Raw genomic sequence first — 17546 nt, 5'->3', positions numbered from 1 at the left:
GTTTTTCTCAGGTGAGTTGAGCACATGGTACATAGAATGGGCTAGAGGTTGGTGGATGGCGTGACTTCAGTGAGTGGGTGGAGGGTACCCCCCTCACCCCCCCCCCCCACCGTCTCTGTGTTTGGGAGTTCAGGAGGTCGGTTGGTTCGTAGGTGTGAACGTCATCTCCTTTATTCACGTGTGAAATTGAGAATGCTCGCCCAGCGCTGCCAGGCCTTGTTTTATTCCTAAAACTTTATGATTTATTTTTCCTGCTGGCGCCGAGGCTTGAACTTAGAGCCTTATACTCTCGCTTAACTTTTCTGTTCAAGACTGGCTTTCTACCACCCGAGCCAGGCCTCCTCTTCCAGCTTTGTGCTGATGACTGGAGATGGGCACCGCTCAGATTTGCCCGTCTGGCCGGCTGTGAACCGCTGCCCTTCGACCTCGGACTTCTGAGTAGCTGGGATTGCAAGCAAGAGCAACTTGTGCCTGCCAGACCTTGAGTTTTTCAAACAGAAGCTAGAAACTTGGTTGTTAATAGGAAACATTTGATTTTAAAGGTTGGCAACTAATTTACCAAAAAAACAACAACCCCCCCAAAACAAAAAAACACCCAAAGCAGAACAGCACATGGATCTGTGTGTGCCAGAGACGGACAGTTTCTGCCTATTTAGAAGTGAAGGGTGATTAATTTGGTGAGCTATTGCTGTGTCTACAAGTTCACAGCTGTATTGTACAGCGCATTTAATTGCTGCTTTAAAATGTTTTTCCCGGGTTGCGCATAGACAGCTGTTTGCGAGTACTGTTTAGAACCTCTCCCGTCTTCCTTTGGATCCCTTTCGCTGCCCTCCCCCTGCCCAGCCCTCCCCCACTCCCGTCTGGTTCTGGGGCTCGAACTCAGAGCTCGGTGCTGTCTCGGAGCCTTAAGCGGCAGTTCTGCCACTTGAGCCTCAGCGCCGCTTCGGGGTTTTTTGGTAGTTCATTGGAGAGAAGAGTCTCACAGGCTTCCTGCGTGGGCTGGTTTTGAACCGCGATCCTCAGGTCATCGCCCCCTGTGTGGCCACGGTGCCCGCGTGAGCCCCGGGCGCCCGGCCCCTGAGCCGCGCCCTCTGGCTGTTCCCGGGAGGCCGCGTCAGGGAGGGCGGTTCTCCGAGGACTTCCGGTGGCTTCTCAGGTCGCAGGCCCCTCGCTGTGGGCTCTGGGAAATGGTCCCCGTGCGGCTGGAACTCAGGACTTGGCCCTTGTTCGGCAGGAGCTCCAGCTCTAAGGTCCGGGTCATTGTCGTTGTTACTATTACTCACGTGCTGTCCCTTAGCCCCGACCTCCGTCCTCCCAAGCGAGCGGCTCTGACGACGGCTGCGAGTCACCAGCATCCAGGCGCGGCCCAGGGCCAGCACGAAACGGGAACAAGAGCAGAAGCAAGCCCACGGGACTCCCCAGCCTCTGGGGGACGGAGGGGAGGCTTTGGCAGGCGGAGGCCGGCACGCCCGCCGTCGGTCCCGGAGCTGCCGTGCGCTCTTCCGGTCCCACCCTCTGCACGGATGAGATCACGCGACGTCCCTTCCAGTTCCCTGCAAAGAATCTCTGGGCCCATCGAAAACCCACATACATGCATGTGCGTGTGCGCACACGCACGCACGCACGCACGCACGCACACGCCGCATCACTTTAAAAAGAGGGCCGTTTCCCTCCGGTGGCCAGCCTCCTCCCTCCGGAGACAACATTTGACATTGCCGTGCACGTGGCTTCAGCGACCGTTTCCTGAGTGGGGACTGTGGCATAAATGCAAAGCCGCTCACGGTCCTCGCCAGGGGACAGCGTGGGCCGCCTCTGAGCGCTCGGGTTTGCGGGGTCCAGTACGGGGTCCTCTTTCCACGTCTGTGCAGGGGAGAGGCCCTGGGGAGGGAGGGGGCTCACGGCTCAACTCAGCCACACCAAGATCGTCCTCACCTCCCAGACGTGGTAGAAACGCCGCCCTTGCGGCACGCTGAGCCGTCTCACTTTCTGTTTGGAGGGAAGCACTGACTTCTCACAGGCGGCTGCAGAAGGTGTGCGTGGAACTCCTGCACCTCCTTCCTCCACCCGCCTTCGCAAGGGCAGCTCAGCGCCGCGGCGGCCAGAGAACCCGACGAAGGCCAGGAAGTAGATACTCGCACACTGTTAACTGGACGGCAGGTCTTATTCTAGTTGCTCTTTTAATCAGAATAATGACCTCTGTTCCATTTTTCTTAGCTTAGCTTAGTTATGCAGGGAGAGGTGTCACGGTCCCATCTCCATACGCATGTAGACTGTATCCCACTCAATCTCAGGATTGTGCCCACCCTCCCTCCAAAAAACAGAATCCCTAACGAGTTTGCTGGTTACATTTTCATAGCTACAAGTAATATATTTTGACAGTATCCCACCTCATCTATTCCCTTTTTTATCATTTTTACATGTACTGCATTGGGCCAGTGTGTGTGTGTGTGTGTGTGTGTGTGTGTGTGTGTGTGTGTGCGCGCGTGCGCACATGCGTTTTAAGTTGTTGACATAGTTTAGAGGTCTCTGACTTGCTGGCCATATACATCTGCTTTCTTCTTACTCCTTCACTAATTACCTGGATTAACTGGAATTTAGCAGTCCCTGTTGAAGTTGGCTTCCGTTGTACAAGGCTTTCCTCGAGTAGCTGCGATGTTGTAACGGCTTTCTTGCACAATTGTGCTAACCCAAGGTAAAGGACAAAGGCTGTAAATGGTCAATATATTGCTAGAATCGACTTGCTTTCCTAGCCCAGAGTCTGCTTCATTACACCTGTGTAGCATCAGTTTCAGCAATCATCTATTTTATTTTTTGTGCTGGCACTGGGGCTTGAATTCAGGGGCCTGGATGCTGTCAAGGATGGGGCTCTACTACTTGGGCCACAGCTTTGCTTCCTGCTTTTTTGTGTGTGTGCCGGCTCTAGGACTTGAACTCAGGGCCTGGGCCCGGACCCTGAGCTCCTTCTGCCCAAGTAGAGCACTCTCCCACTCGAGTCAAGCTTCACTTCTGGCTTTATCAAGTAGTTTATTAGAGATAAGAGTCTCATAGACTTTCCCCGCCCGGGGTTGGCTTCAAACTGAGATCCTTAGAGCTCAGCCTCCGGAGTAGCTAGGATTACAGGCGTGAGCCACTGGTGCCTGGCAACAGAGCGTTTCTTAGTCGGGGGAAGGTACAGAAAAGTGAAGAGCGTAGAGAATAAAATTGTGACCATTATGCCCCTAACAGCTATTTTGCTCCTGTACCTTTGCTTGCTAACCCTGGGGAAGTGGAGAATACCAGCAGTCTCCCTATAGCTACTCTGTAACCACACGCCCCTCTGTGAACTCTGTGCATACCGGAATCTGAGCACTGGAGACAACGGCCATCTGGCCCGGGACGTGATTAATCGTCCGCGCCTGGAGCCCACTCAAGGTTGGACATGACTAAGTGTCAGCTCTCAGACCCCGGCCCGGACCTGGGCACAGGAGGTAGGAACCGCCTGGCTCCAGGAATGTGGCTACGTGACCACTCCTGGAGGCCCGCCCGAATCTGTACCCCAAGGTTGAGGCTGTCTGGCCCGTGCTTCGGCGGGAAGACCCAGGCCAATCCTGAGGCGACCGGTAAACTAGGGCAAATGTCAGCCAATCGTGTGCTTGTAACCGGGGGTCTTCCTCATCTTCCCTCATCTTCCCTGTACCCGTCTATAAAAGCTGTGCTGGAATTGTGCCCCGGGGCCTCTCAGCGTCACTGGCAATGAGTGCGGGAGGGGGCGGTGGGGTGGGGGCGGGGGGGGGGACCGGGTTCGAACTCGCAATAAAGCGACCCTTGCGGTTTGGCTTTGACTGTGGACTCTGATGGTTGTCTTTGGGGGCCTTGAAATCTGGGCATTCCAAAAGCATCATGATGCTGAGTGACGAAAACCTAGACAAAGGGTGAGCAAAGTCCAAGCGGCCAGAGGCAGCGCCACCTGACACGGATCCCACACTCCACATTGGTGTTCGTGCACACGCGCGTCTTGAACACAGAGGAAGCATGCTTCTGAGGTGTTTTCAGAGCACATGTATACATCCTAACTGCTATCACCTGAGGCAGTATCACCTAAGGTACTTTTGTTTCAGCTTTGTAGGGCGTGTGCGTGTGTGTGTGTGTGTGTGTGCGCGCGCGTGTGTGTTATCATTTAATGTGCATTTACTACTGTGAAGCCAAAATGTTTTTTTTTAATTTTGCCAGTCCTGGGCCTTGGACTCGGGGCCTGAGCGCTGTCCCTGGCTTCTTTTTTGCTCAAGGCTAGCACTCTGCCACTTGAGCCACAGCGCCACTTCCGGCTTTTTCTATATACACGGGGCTGAGGAATCGAACCCAGGGCTTCATGTATATGAGACAAGCACTTTACCACTAGGCCATATTCCCAGCCCCAAACCCAAAATGTTTGAAAGCTACCTGAAAACATTAAAATAGAGTCAGTACACCCATGCCATGGTGAGCTGTTTCTCTTTGTATATAGTTCACTGAGCTGGAAAGTTCCTTGATGCCCAGAAAAAGAACTACAGATTAGATGGTAGCTCTTATTGCCTATTTGAGTTCAGTGACTTAAAATATGCTGAAAAACCATGTATTCGTGGTGATTCTGAATATCACGGTCAACTTTGACACATAAGCATAGGATGGCCTTTGAACTTTGGGCACTCAGCCTTGCCAACGAGCTTTCAAAGTCCAACTTCTCCTCTGCCACAGCTGATCAATGTGGCAGAGAGGTCACGGCAGTTGATTATTACATTAATATTGAGGTTTTCCTGACTAGCCAAAACAGGAGGACGGATGCTCTCTGCCAAGCTGCAGAGCCGTCAGGCGGGATGATCCTCTGTGGGTCTCCTTGGAGAGACACGGGGTGCTCAGAATCGCTCTCCATTCACCCGCAGACACAGTGTGGAGAGGAGCAGGGAAGGGAAAACACCGCTTCAGTAGCAGCCAGAGAGGTCAGGCAAGTCCCTGGCGGTCACATCTGTGGAGATCTTGGGGTGGGCCTGGCTGCCAGACCCCCCCCCCCGAGCCTCAAGTGAAGGCCAGGAGCAGGATGGAGATGAAATGTGGGAATGGAGGGGGGCACCCACTTCCCCACGGAACCCCACGAGCCCAGGGTCCATGAGAAGCTCTTTGTTAGTGGACGGAGCAACATCAGCTCCACTTAGAGAAAACCAAAGGAACCCGTGTGGAAAATCCGACGGAGTGACCAAGGGAGACAGGCGCGAGCTGGAAACCCGCGGGACTGAGATGAAGCTCTCCCTCTCAGTGCCTCAAAGGAGCGTCGTGCTTTCATGGGCAGGGCATTGCAGACGGGGCGGGGGCAGGGAGGGGGCGGGGTGCTCACTGGCACTGCGTGGGTCTCTGTGAACCAGATCGCTGGTGCGTGGTTCCGCCCTGGGTGGAAAGTCCGGGAGCCACCCCGGGTCACGGGGAGGACTGGAAACACTCGACCCTTTCTGCTAAGGCTCCCAGGGCCGGCAGGACTGTGCACAAAGCCAGAGTCTGAGCGTGGCGAGCCCATTCCAACAGAAGCCACGCAGCGTTATTACTCGCAGACAGACAGTAGAAATGGAAGAAGCCGAGGACTCTCGATGAGCACCCTACTCTACTCCGAGGCCCAAGAAAGCTTCCCCAAGCAGACGGGGTCTCGTTTGTGTGGGCGCCACGTTGCAAGGCAGCGAAGAAGGCCCAGAAGCACTCTGAGCTTCGAAGGGAAATTTGTTTATTTATGCTGGTACTGGGGATTGAACTCATGGCCTGGACACGATCCTTTTTCACTCCAGGGTACCACGTAAGCCACAGCTCCCCTCTGGCTTGGTGATAGTCCATTGGAGATAAGAGTCTCATGGGCTTCAAAGCGGGTCCCTCAGACCTCAGTCTCCTTCCTGAGTCGTTAGGGTTACAGGTGCGAGCCACCGACATCTGGCTCGAACGTTTAGATTATGACAGAGCATTACAGAGGATTTGTTCTAGGGGGGAGGAAAACTCCTAGGCTGTTGTGGGATTTCCTCTTTACCTCCATCCATTCTTTCTGAGACTGAAGCGAGAGAGGGTTGGCCAGGACAGCCAGGGACCCGTCCTCTGGTCGAGCTGAGAATCCTCCAGATCGTCCTTTTCCTTTCCCCCGATTCCACGTCCACCTTGTGCTTGCTGGCTGGTTTTCCACGTAGGTACAGATCATGGATGGCATCTTTTCTTATCCCTAGAAGAGCATGTTCCCCACTGAAACTAACTTCACCGGCTTTTATTTTTTTAAACAACAACAACAACAACAAAAAATCTTTTCTTTCCATATCTTGGAGTTCACTTCATAAAATGTTTTCCACGATCATACACACGTAGCTATTGAGCCCTTGTGATCCGCTCCCGTGAATACTCTCCTTAGATTTCACCGTTCACTGGCTTTTGCTACTAACTCATTTCCAAGTGAGGTTGAGCGTGGCAACTAGTCTTCAGCCAGTGCCTCCGAAGTGCTGATGATCTAAGTTCCTCGGAGACTGTCCCAGGAGCCTGCCAGGCCCAGCCTGAGGCTGGCAATCAGAGCTCACAGACTCCGCGGCCACACAGGGCCCTAGGAACCTGCCCGGGCTGCGCCTAGGCTGGGCTTTCATAACCAGGGAGTGACCTGGGTGCCAGGAGCTCAGGAGGTTGAGAGCCGAGGATCGCAGTTCGAAGCCAGCCTGGGCAAGAAAGCCATAAAGCTCGTATTTCCAATGAACCACCCCAAATCTGAAGGTGCAGCTGTGGCTCAAGGGGTCGAGCACCGGCCTTGAGAAAAAGGCGAAAGGAGAGCGATGCACGTATAACACACGTGTACACACGAAAACTGAAAGCCAGAGAAAGAAGAAAAAGAATGAAAGGAGGGAAGAAAGAAAAACCGGGGAGAAGCCATCACTGGCTTGCTGAATGTTGTTGTTCAGCAATAAAAGGGGCCCGTGAGTGGAGGTGGGGTGAAGGAAACCTTGGGGGCGCCCGGGTGGAAGAGAGATGGACTTCAGCTGTAACCACGGTTTCGGGCTTTCCAGCGTCTGCCCACGCGGGCGAGGCTTTGAACTCTCCCTGTGGAGGAGGCTCGGGGCCCCAACGCTGCCCGGGGCCCTGGGAGGGCCGGGGGGAGCCCGGGCGGGCGTCGGGGGCGGCGGGAGGTCCTTGGCGGTGTTCCGTCTGTGAGAGCATTCACCGTGCAACACGCGTGCTCGCGGGCAGCTCGCCCGGGACCGGCCGCACGCGCGCGGGTTCTAGTGAATCGCGGCGTGCCGATGAAGCACCTGCGGGGGAGATGGACGCTGGCGGCCGGGGGATTTACAGCCTCGCCGAGGAAGCAGGACGTGGCCACAGGAAGAGCTCGCCACGCCTCCTCCCGCCCCCGCAGCCCTGTCCTCCCCCAGGGGCGGGGGGGGTGCACTCCCTCATCCACCCCTTCATCCACAGGGCTCAGCGAGGCGGGGGGGGGGGGGCTTTGTTGTCGGAAGCAGAGCGGACTCCATCTTGACTAGGGACACGTGGCAGCAATTGTGGAAGCGAAGTGTGAGGGCAACCTGGCCGCCAGGCCCTGCTCCCATGAAGGGCTGGCTCCGCTTGCGTGCTGCTGGCTCTGCCCCGCGCCGCAGCCCCCCACATCGGTGCCACGCTTTCGCCTTGATGACCCCCCGACTGTCGGGGGTCCCGGGGTCAGCGCCCGCGTCTGCGCTGCGTCCCCCGCCGCTCGCTTCGCTTTTCGCTTGAGACTGTCTGTGGGCGGTGGGCTCTTGGAGGGACGGGGACTGCCCTCCCTCGAACCCGGAACATTGCCATGGAGGGATCCGTCTGGGAGCTGGCTCCCGCCAAGGAAGTAGTAACGTAGGTTTGCTTTCTTGGGTTGTCTTTCGGCTAAGGTGGAGCGGGCCGGGTAGGGTCAGATGTGCCTTGTTAAGTCAGTAAACAACCGCTGGGCTTTGTTCACACAGGAAAACAAACTGGGAGGCTGTCAGGAAGCCTAAGGCTACCCTCGCTCACCCAGGGCTTTCTATGTCCTCCCTTCCTTCCTCCCTCCCTCCCTCCCTCCCTCCCTCCCTCCCTCCCTCCCTCCCTTCCTTCCTTCCTTCCTTCCTTCCTTCCTTCCTTCCTTCCTTCCTTCCTCTTGTGTTAGTGAGGTTTGAACGCAGGGCCTTGCAGATGGCAAGCGTCCTGCCGTTTGAGCCACGCCTCCGGTCCGGTCCTCCTCGAGGAAGCACCGCCCTTTGGTTAATGCCCGGCAGAGGGAAGTCATTTGCGGATGACCCTTTGAACTGGACGGGTTTGGTAGAGTTTCAAAAGGATTACTTCTGCCAGGCGCCTGGCTCAGGCCCAAAATCCTCGCTGCTGGGGGCCGGGGGGGGGGGCGAGCTGGAGGAGCGGAGTTTAAAGAGCAGCCTGGGCAGGAAAGTCCATGAGATTCCATCTTCAAAATAACTCACTCACATCTAGGCTGGAGGTGTGGCTAATGAGGGTCCAGCCCCCCGGCCAAGCAAGCACGAGGCCCCGAGTCCAAGCCCTGGTACAGAAAAGAAAGGACCATGGACGCTAATCTTTGCTATTAGGCCGATCTTGCAACGGTGTTACCAGAAAAGAATTAAGATCTACAGAATATAATAAGAAGTAATAACTGCTATTATTTTTTATTATTTTGTCAGTCATGGGGCTTGAACTTTGGGCCTGGGCAATGTCCTTGGGCTCTTCAGCTCAAGGCTAGCACTCTGCCACTTGAGACACACGCCACTTCCGGTTCTCTGGTGGTTATTTGGAGTCTCATGGACTTTCTAGTCCAGGCTGGCTTTGAACTGCGACCCTTCTGAGTAGCTAGGATTACAGGTGTGAGCCACTGGTTCCCGGTTTACAGAGTATTATTTCAGCGGGTATTTTCTCAATTCTCTCAAAGTTAGAAGTATTTTACATGTAGAAGAGATAGAAACTAACTAATTTCATAAAATAGATGCTTTTGCTATTAAGGATTAGTTTTCTCATGGAACCCAGATTCAAAGGGCAACCTCAGGCCTTTGTTCAAGGGACTTAAGCCACACTTGAGTTTCCTCAGTTGGCACATGTGATTCATAACAATGTCTCGAATCATGAGTTTGGCAGTGTAAATTAAGTGTAACTGGAGTTCAAAGGAGACACCAGAGCCCTGCGGGTAGTAGTATGTTGAGTTACAGTGTTATTAGGCATACTAAGATCTAGTGTTAACTAGAATAGGAAATGAACTTGGAGGATGGAGGAAAAGACTTTCAAACTTTGCTCTCTCCCCCCCATGCCTTTGGAAGGCAGGGTGGCTTAGACTGGCCATGCATTTGACTAATATTTCCATTGTATTATGGATTTGGAGATGCCAAGGGCCCAAGAGAAAGGGAGGTTGCGAGCTGGACAGCTGAAGCTACCGCAGGAAGATGGAAAGGAAACAAGAACCCTACTTCCTCCTACTTCTAACGTGCAGTCTCTTGCTAGTACCTCCCCCTGCTTCTTCTAGCTGGAAGACAGTTGCTTTAGACTTGTGAGAAACCAAATTTTCAGATGAAAGGTGAAGGAAAGATCTAAGCAAATAAGCTATGATTGGCATAGCATGAGCTGGTAAATATGTGTTGCTTGCACAAATGAATAGACATATAAATGTGCATTCAAAATTGGCTGCTCAATAATTTAAAGGAGCAGCAGCCTTGCTACCCACAGCCTGTCAAACAACTCCATCCCTTCCTATGACAGATCATTTGTTGCCACCAACATCATTCCGAGATGTATGCTCTGACAGTGTGAATGAAGTATAATCAAGTTCAAAGGAGAATCCTTGGGGAGGCAACTTCATTCTGAATTGTTTGAAATTTATACATTTTTTTCCTGCTAAGAACAACTAAAACAGCAATATAAAATGTAGGCCATTTAACATTACTCTGGAATCTAGATCTGCTTTCTTTCCTTTTTCTTTTCTTTTTTTTTTGGTGTGTGTGTGGTGGTGGTGGGGGCTTGAACTCAGGGCTTGGGTGTTGTCCCATAGTTGGTTTGTTTTTTCGCTCAAGGCTAGCGTTCTACCACTTGAGACACAGCTTCACTTCTGGTGTGCATCGCGTGGACTTTCCTGCCCAGGCTGGTTTGAACTAGGGTCCTCAGATCGTAGTCTTCTGAGTAGCTAGGATTACAGGTGCGCGCACCTGGCTCTCGCTTAGCTTTCTTGAGCCATCCGTTAAAAATTTGAAGGAATAGAGTTCCTCAAAATACCAAAACATTATTTCTAAGACAAAGATTAGAACGTCTGGCCTGGACTTGTCCCACGCCAGTGTTTCCGGGTACTCTGACAGTCCCTGCAGAGGGGCTTCCAACCTTGTTGGCTTAGGGCCTTCTGAATGAGGTGGCAATGCCACACGTGACCACCAGAGGACCCCCCCCGCCCCTACCCCCAGTCCAGACTGGCCTGAGGTTTGGTGCTGTCCCCATACCTTGGCAAGGACTACCGTGTGGTATCTTAGGTGTTGAAGCAGATTTAGGGAAGCAGAGGCCGTCTTGATTCTAATTACAAAAAAGATTCACAAGTCGGGAAATCAAAGTAAGTGTGTGTGTGTGTGTGTGTGTGTGTGTGTGTGTGTACGCACGCAGGAGCACGCATGCGCCGATGCGCCGGCACGCATTTCTGTGCCTCTGTAGAGAGGATCGTAGAATGTGGGAATCGTCCCTGCCGCATCGACGCGTGGCAGCGTCTGTAGCTTTCGTGTTACTCAGTGCAGTCGGGCTCCGAAGCTGGAAACAGGAGCTTGGGAATCATTTAGCATTCCTCTCATTTGTAGCTGAAGAGGCTGGTCAGCCCTTCGTGCTGGAAAGATGCCTGGAAACACCAGAAGCCTTAGGGCTGTAGCTAACAAGCAGAATGATTCAGGGGCTGTGGTGAGATTGTATTTCAGTATTTCAACTTCGTTTCTTTTATTCTTAAGTCTAGTTGAGTCCTAAGAAAAAGAAGCAACAAAGCACAGAAAAACACCCTTCTTTCCTTTTCTTCTTCTTTCCAGGCTGGGAACGGGGTGGAGGCTAGGCAAGTGCTTTTCCACTGAACATTTCTACCAGAAATGTTTGCCTGTCGGCCTCTAAGTCCATCTGTAGACTCTGCATTCTTTCCAAGCTCTTTTGAACAAGAGGATAGAAAGGCCTGACATGCTAGGAAAATGATCTAGATCGATGGTGGAGTGAGTAGAAAACCAAACTCCCAACGACAAATTCCATTCATTTTTTTTTGCCAGTCCTGGGCCTTGGACTCGGGGCCTGAGCACTGTCCCTGGCTTCCTTTTGCTCAAGGCTAGCACTCTGCCACTTGAGCCACAGCGCCCCTTCTGGCCATTTTCTGTATATGTGGTGCTGGGGAATCGAACCCAGGGCCTCATGTATATGAGGCAAGCTCTCTTGCCACTAGGCCATATCCCCAGCCCTCATTTTTTTTTTTTTTTTAATCACTAAGGTCAGGTGCTGGTGGCTCACGCTTGTCATCCTGATGACTCAGGAGACTCAGATCTGAGGATTAAGTTTCAAGGCCAGCCTGGGTTGGAAAGCCCGTGAGTCTTTTCTCTCCCTTTAACCACCAAAAAGCCAGAAGTGACGTGAGCGCAAAAGCTTAGAGACAGCATCTAGAACCCAAACGCGAGCCCTAGAACGGGCACACACACCAACCGCCAAGGTGACGTTAATGTAGCCCTGTCAACGTGGCTCCCTAAAAGGGGTCATAAAAAAGTAATGACCCTAGAAGAACATTGTGTGTTTGTACATGTGTCTTTGGAGGGAAGAGGAAGATCCGAAGTTCCTAGCTGGGTCATTGGTAACGAAAACTCACGAGCCGTCTTCTCTTTGTCTTCTTCACCCAACGACCCCGCTAGCCAGCAGGTGCTGGGCTGCTGTCTCTCACGCTCCGCCCGCCTCCCCGCCACCCCCCGCGGCTGCCTGGGTTCAAGCCCACCGGGCACTCCGATCCACTCTTCTAAGGCCCGTCTTTCTGCCACGGTCACCAGTGCCGCCTCGCACTCAGTATTCATGGGTAAAATGGCGGGTTCCGCACTGAAGACGCGAGACGAGCAGCCCCAGCCCCGCTCTCCCGAGTGGTGCAAGCGGCCAGGCGCGCGTCAGGGGGCGAGCCTGGGAGCCGGGGTCTGGAGTCATCCTGGGCAGCCCCCCCGGCCCCGACAGCCCGTCCCCCCAGCCACACGCGTGCACACCAAGCCCGCTCCCTCTGCGGAGCCGCAGCACGCTCAGAGACTGCCGTGGAGACGCGCAGGCGCGAGGCAGCCACTTGCCGTGAACGCGCGGCTGAGCGCCGGGGGGGTCCCCAGGGCCCGCGGGGCCGGTGCCCAGGGCGACCCCACAGCGCCACGGGGGGACCGAGGCACAGGAAGGCCTCGTGACTGGCTCAGTGCCACCGTCAGAAAGGCGGCAGCTCCCCAATCGGACAGACGCATTTCGTTTTTAATTTTCTGTTGCTCGGTTCGGTTTTCTTGTTGGTTTTGGTGGGGAGGGGTTGTTGTTTTGTGTTTATTTCATCTCATTTTGGGGTTTCTGGTTTCCTTGAAACAGGATCTCACTAATAGACAGCAGGCCGGCCTCCGTCTCCTGACCCTCCTGCCTCAGCCTCTCGTCAGCTGGGACTTTCAGGTGTGCACCCCGGCTCGGTTATCCTGTTGGGTACTGTTAACAGCTGCACAAGGTACATTTGGGCTTCTCTGGTAAAGCACTTGCCTAACCAGTACAAAGTCCTGAGTTCAATCCTCAGTTCTTCCAAAAGAAAATCATTTGGGGCTGGGGATATGACCTAGAGGCAAGAGTGCTTGCCTCGTATACATGAAGCCCTAGGTTCGATTCCCCAGCACCACATATACAGAAAATGGCCAGAGGTGGCGCTGTGGCTCAAGTGGCAGAGTGCTAGCCTTGAGCAAAAAAGAAGCCAGGGACAGTGCTCAGGCCCTGAGCCCAAGCCCCAGGACTGGAAAAAAGAAAAAAAAAAAAAGAAAATCATGTGGACTCAAAACCATGGTTTCATGGTTTCATGGTAAGTGATATCAGTAGGTGTGGTGGTTTACACTTGTAATCCCAGCTACGCAGGCGGCAAAGTATCATGGCCCAAGGCCAGGCAGGCAGAAGCATGAGATGCTATTTGAAAAACAAAAGGGCTAGAGGCACGGCTCAAGTGGTAGAGAACTTGCCTAGCGAATTCAAACATCAGTATCACCAAAAAGTTAGAAATGCCAGTAAAACATTTAAAACTTCTCTGTGTGTGTGTGTGTGTGTGTGTGTGTGTGTGTGTGTGTGTGTGTGTTGGTCCTGGGGCTTGAACTCAGGGCCTAGGTGTTACTCCTGAGTGTTATTTGCTCAAGGCTAGTGCCCTGCCACTTGAAGCTGGGTGCTGGTGGCTCATACCTGTAATCCTAGCTATTCAGGAGGCTGAGATCTGAGGATTGTAGTTCGGAGGCAGCCAGGATAAGAAAGTCTATGAGATTCTTTTCTCCAATTAACTACCAAAAAAGCTGGAAGTGGAGCTGTGGCTCAGGTGGTAGCATACTAGCCGTGAGCAGAAACGCTCAGGGACAATGCTTAGGCCCTGAACTCAAGCCCCAGTACCAACACACACACACACACACACACACACACACACACACACACACCAACAAATACATAAGATGACAGGAAGTCAGGTGTGGTGATGCACTTGGGTGAGCTGGAGGCCAGTCTGAGTTCCAACAGTTGGACAGTTGGAGCTTGTTTTAAAAAAAAAGGAAGGATCAAGTTTAGGGCAAGTTTACTTTCACAATATAAAGCAGCCAGCAGGGCTGGGGATATGGCCTAATGGCAAGAGTGCCTGCCTCATATACATGAAGCCCTGGGTTCGATTCCCCAGCACCACATATAGAGAAAAGGCCAGAAGTGGCGCTGTGGCTCAAGTGGCAGAGTGCTAACCTTGAGCAAAAAGAAGCCAGGGACAGTGCACAGGCCCTGAGTTCAAGCCCCAGGACTGGCCAAAAAACAAACAAACAAACAATAAAGCAGCCAGCAAATGTAAATGAGTTTTTTCTTTTAAAAAATTTGCCTGCAAGCAAGGCTACTATTGTAACCCTTCTGTTCAAGCTCTCTTGAATCATCTTCCTCCTCCTCCTCCTCCTCCTCCTCCTCCTCCTCCTCCTCCTCCTCCTCCTCCTCCTCCTCCTCTTCTTCTTCCTCTTCTTCCTCTTCTTCTTCTTCTTCTTCTTCTTCTTCTTCTTCTTCTTCTTCTTCTTCTTCTTCTTCTTCGTCTTCTTCTTCTTCTTCTTCTTCTTCTTCTTCTTCTTCTTCCTCCTTTTTCAGTACTAGAGGCTGGTGTGGGCCTATGGTTGCTAGGCAAGTGCTCTATCTTCAGCTCTGACCCCTAGGCCTCCATTGGATAAATTTTGGTGTGTGTGTGTGTGTGTGTGTGTGTGTGTGTTTCTAGGAAGAGTAACTAGAGTATCCAAGGAAGTGAAGAACGCAGAAAATGTTAAGCTATTTATAACATTGTGTGTGTGTGTGTGTGTGTGTGTGTGTGTGCGTGCGCGCGCTCCATGATTGGTTGAGTTCTTTCAACTCCATCTCTGATTAAGGGAATGGCAGTTGGGTGTTTTCCTTTTGGACAATAATTGCAAAGACAATTACTGGGACCAGTGGCATTTGCTACTGTGGAACACTCTTGGCGGGGGGGGGGGGGGTAAAGGGAGAGAGCGAGGCCCGGAGTCCAATCCCTAGTCCTGCTGTGCATGTGCTGGGCCCCCTCCCCCCAGGTGTGTTAGTTTCTCGTTCCTTCTGTAACGACTTATCACACATGTAGTGGCTTAACACAATATACATGTACTGTCTTTCTGTCTGGTGGTGCAAAACCCAAGGTTAATCTCACTGGGAGGAAATAAAAGTATTGGCGGGGCTAGGAGGACCTCGAGAGAGAATCCATTCGGCACTCCTTCCCCACCCCCCACCTTCCTCGACTGTGGCCCCCCCTCACGTCAGGTCCGTCACCGCAATCAGGCAGCGCCATCTTCTCTTCTTGCAGTGAAACCGCCTTCTGCTTTCTTCTGTTCTCATAAGTATACTTATAATAATATTCAGGGCCTATGTAGATAACCCAGGACAATCCCTCCCCCCATGGGAGGACCTTCAGCGTACACCTGTAAGGTCCCCTTTGTCACATAAGGAGAGACTCACAAGCTCGAGGGATTTATATGACTCTCCGGGGCCATTACTCGACTTAGCACAGATGGCATGCTGTTCACTCTCAAGACGCGTATTGCTTAGTATCTGCAGATGGTTTATGTCTCTCTACTTTACCCGAAGGCGTTTGTAAGTAGCTTCAGGCTCTTCCAGAAGGGCAACGGCTTCCAGCTTGGATGCGGTGTGAAAGACTCGCTGCAGGAGTGCCAGCGCGGTGCCTTCTCGAAAGGCTTCCGACCTCGGCTTCTGTCACCCCGCTGTGCGTTTCCCCTGACCGGGGCCTTCGGCAGCTCCGGGAGGCCGACCGCTCTGCAGAACGAGTCCTTACCCGGCGGGGTCCTCGTGAACTCGTCCTGAATCGCAGCCCCGCCCGGGTCAGTACAGTGCTGGGGTAATCCCGGCCAGCCGTCAGAACGCAGCTATCTGGGCCTTGGGAAGAGCGTCCTCGTGGAAGCTTCCGGATGGATTCTGATGGGGAAGGAGGATGGAGCCTTGTGCTTAGTGGACCCCAGGCTCTGGCCTTGGTGATCTTTCTCAGAGGAGTGAAGAAGCTAACGACTGGGTAAATGCAAAACGAAACAACACACCCCATAAACCATAAAGCATGCTGAGGAATGAAGTGAGAGCGAGATTTTGTGTTCCCCCCCCCCCCCCGGCCCTTTTGATGCCAATACCGGGACTTGAACTCAGGCCCTGGGCACTGTCCCTTAGCTTGTTTGCTCCAGGCTAGTGCTCTAGCGCTTGGAGCACACCCTCCGCTTTCTGCTTCTTGGTGGTTAGCTGGAGAAAGTGTGCCACCGACTTTCCAGTCCAGGCTGGCTTCCGTCTGCAACAACCCTGAGATCTCATTCATGTCCTGCGTAGCTGGTGTTCTGGGCATGCGCCACCGGGCCTGGCGGGGGCTTGGCCTCTTCAGAAGCATGGTGGGAGGCAGGGCGCCTGTGGCTCTCGCCTGAATCCCAGCTACTCAGGAGGCCGAGATCTGAGGATGCGGTTCCAAGCCGGCCCCCGGCAGCAAAGTCCCCGAGACTCTAATCTCCAGTGAACCACCAGGGAGCTAGAAGTGGCGCTGTGGCTCGAGTGGTAGAGCGCTAGCTTTGAGCTGAAGAGCCCAGCAGGGACACCGTCCAGGCCCAGAGTTCAAGCCCCATGACAGACCCTCCCCCCCCAAAAAGAGAAAAAGAAGCATGGTGGGGGGGGGGCTCTGGGGTGGTCTCCTCGGGGGTCTACACTGGCCAATCTGTGGAAGCAGCCTGTGCAACCCACGGCCATCTTCAGACAGTTCTCCAGTGTGGGATCTCCTTCAAGAGGATCGCAAACAAAGAGAAGCCCAGGACTTGAGTGTAGAGCGAAGTAGTTAGCGGCTGGGCCTTGGGGGCCCTTAGTGAGGCCTTGGGGGCCTAGCGGGGCGTTCCTCAGCACCGCATGAAAGAGGACAGGCCACATTGGCAAAGCGCTCCCCAGTAGGCAAGGGAGACAGTCCTCTTTGTTCCTCCACACTGCCGTGACGGGCCAAGGCTTCCTCCGCCTACTGTGGGCTTGGCAATGCTAGTTTCCCCCCCACCCCCGGCCTTCTGTGTCTGCTTGGGGGGGGGTCAGGGGTCAAGTAGGAGGAGCCAGGGCAGGGAGGGGCACCAAGGTGCAGCCCGCCCCTTCGGCAAGCACCTCACCTGGTCCCCACTCTCTTTGCTCGTCCTGCAGTCAGTATTTTTTTCTATTTTTTTAAACAGAAAAGATCGCGAGTACCCAGTCTTACTATAAAAAACAGAAGTTTTAAAACAAAAGCCGGTTTTTACTCTATCAGCCTTCTTTCTTCCCTCGAGGTATTTACTGTTGTCAATTTTTTTCCGTATGAATTGGTTTGCACGGGTGTCTCCACTTGCTCGGAACTAGTTCCTTTGGCAGGTGAACTCGCATTAGCTCCACCTTAGCTGTGGAATGTATTTAGAGGGTCACTTTTGTTTGTTTTTAAGGTAGTGCCTTGCCGTGGGTGGCCTTGAATTCATGAACTCGTGACGCTCCTGTCTCTGCCTCGTGAATCGTGGAATCCCGGGGTGTGTGGGGGCACACGCGTTGTTTAGGGGCGCAACCTCCTTTACTTTGAGACAGCGTCCCTGATCTAAGCACTCTCAGACTTCACCTCATTCAGTTCGATAAGTAAATGGAAATTTATTGAGTTTCAGTTATCCTACACTGCCTTAGGGTTAGGTATGCCTGTATCCGTCTCTATAAAACAATGCATGTTCCTAATATAATGTATTGTATATTATATCTATTTAGATCTGTCTATAATATACAATATAAACAACAGCATAGAAAGCTAGGAAGGTGTTGAGGAGGAGTACTGAGACTGTTTA

Source organism: Perognathus longimembris, chromosome 14, assembly GCF_023159225.1.
Source record: "Perognathus longimembris pacificus isolate PPM17 chromosome 14, ASM2315922v1, whole genome shotgun sequence".
Lineage (NCBI taxonomy): Eukaryota > Metazoa > Chordata > Mammalia > Rodentia > Heteromyidae > Perognathus > Perognathus longimembris.
The sequence above is the reverse complement of the archived record's forward strand: the minus strand, read 5'-3'. Positions refer to the sequence as shown.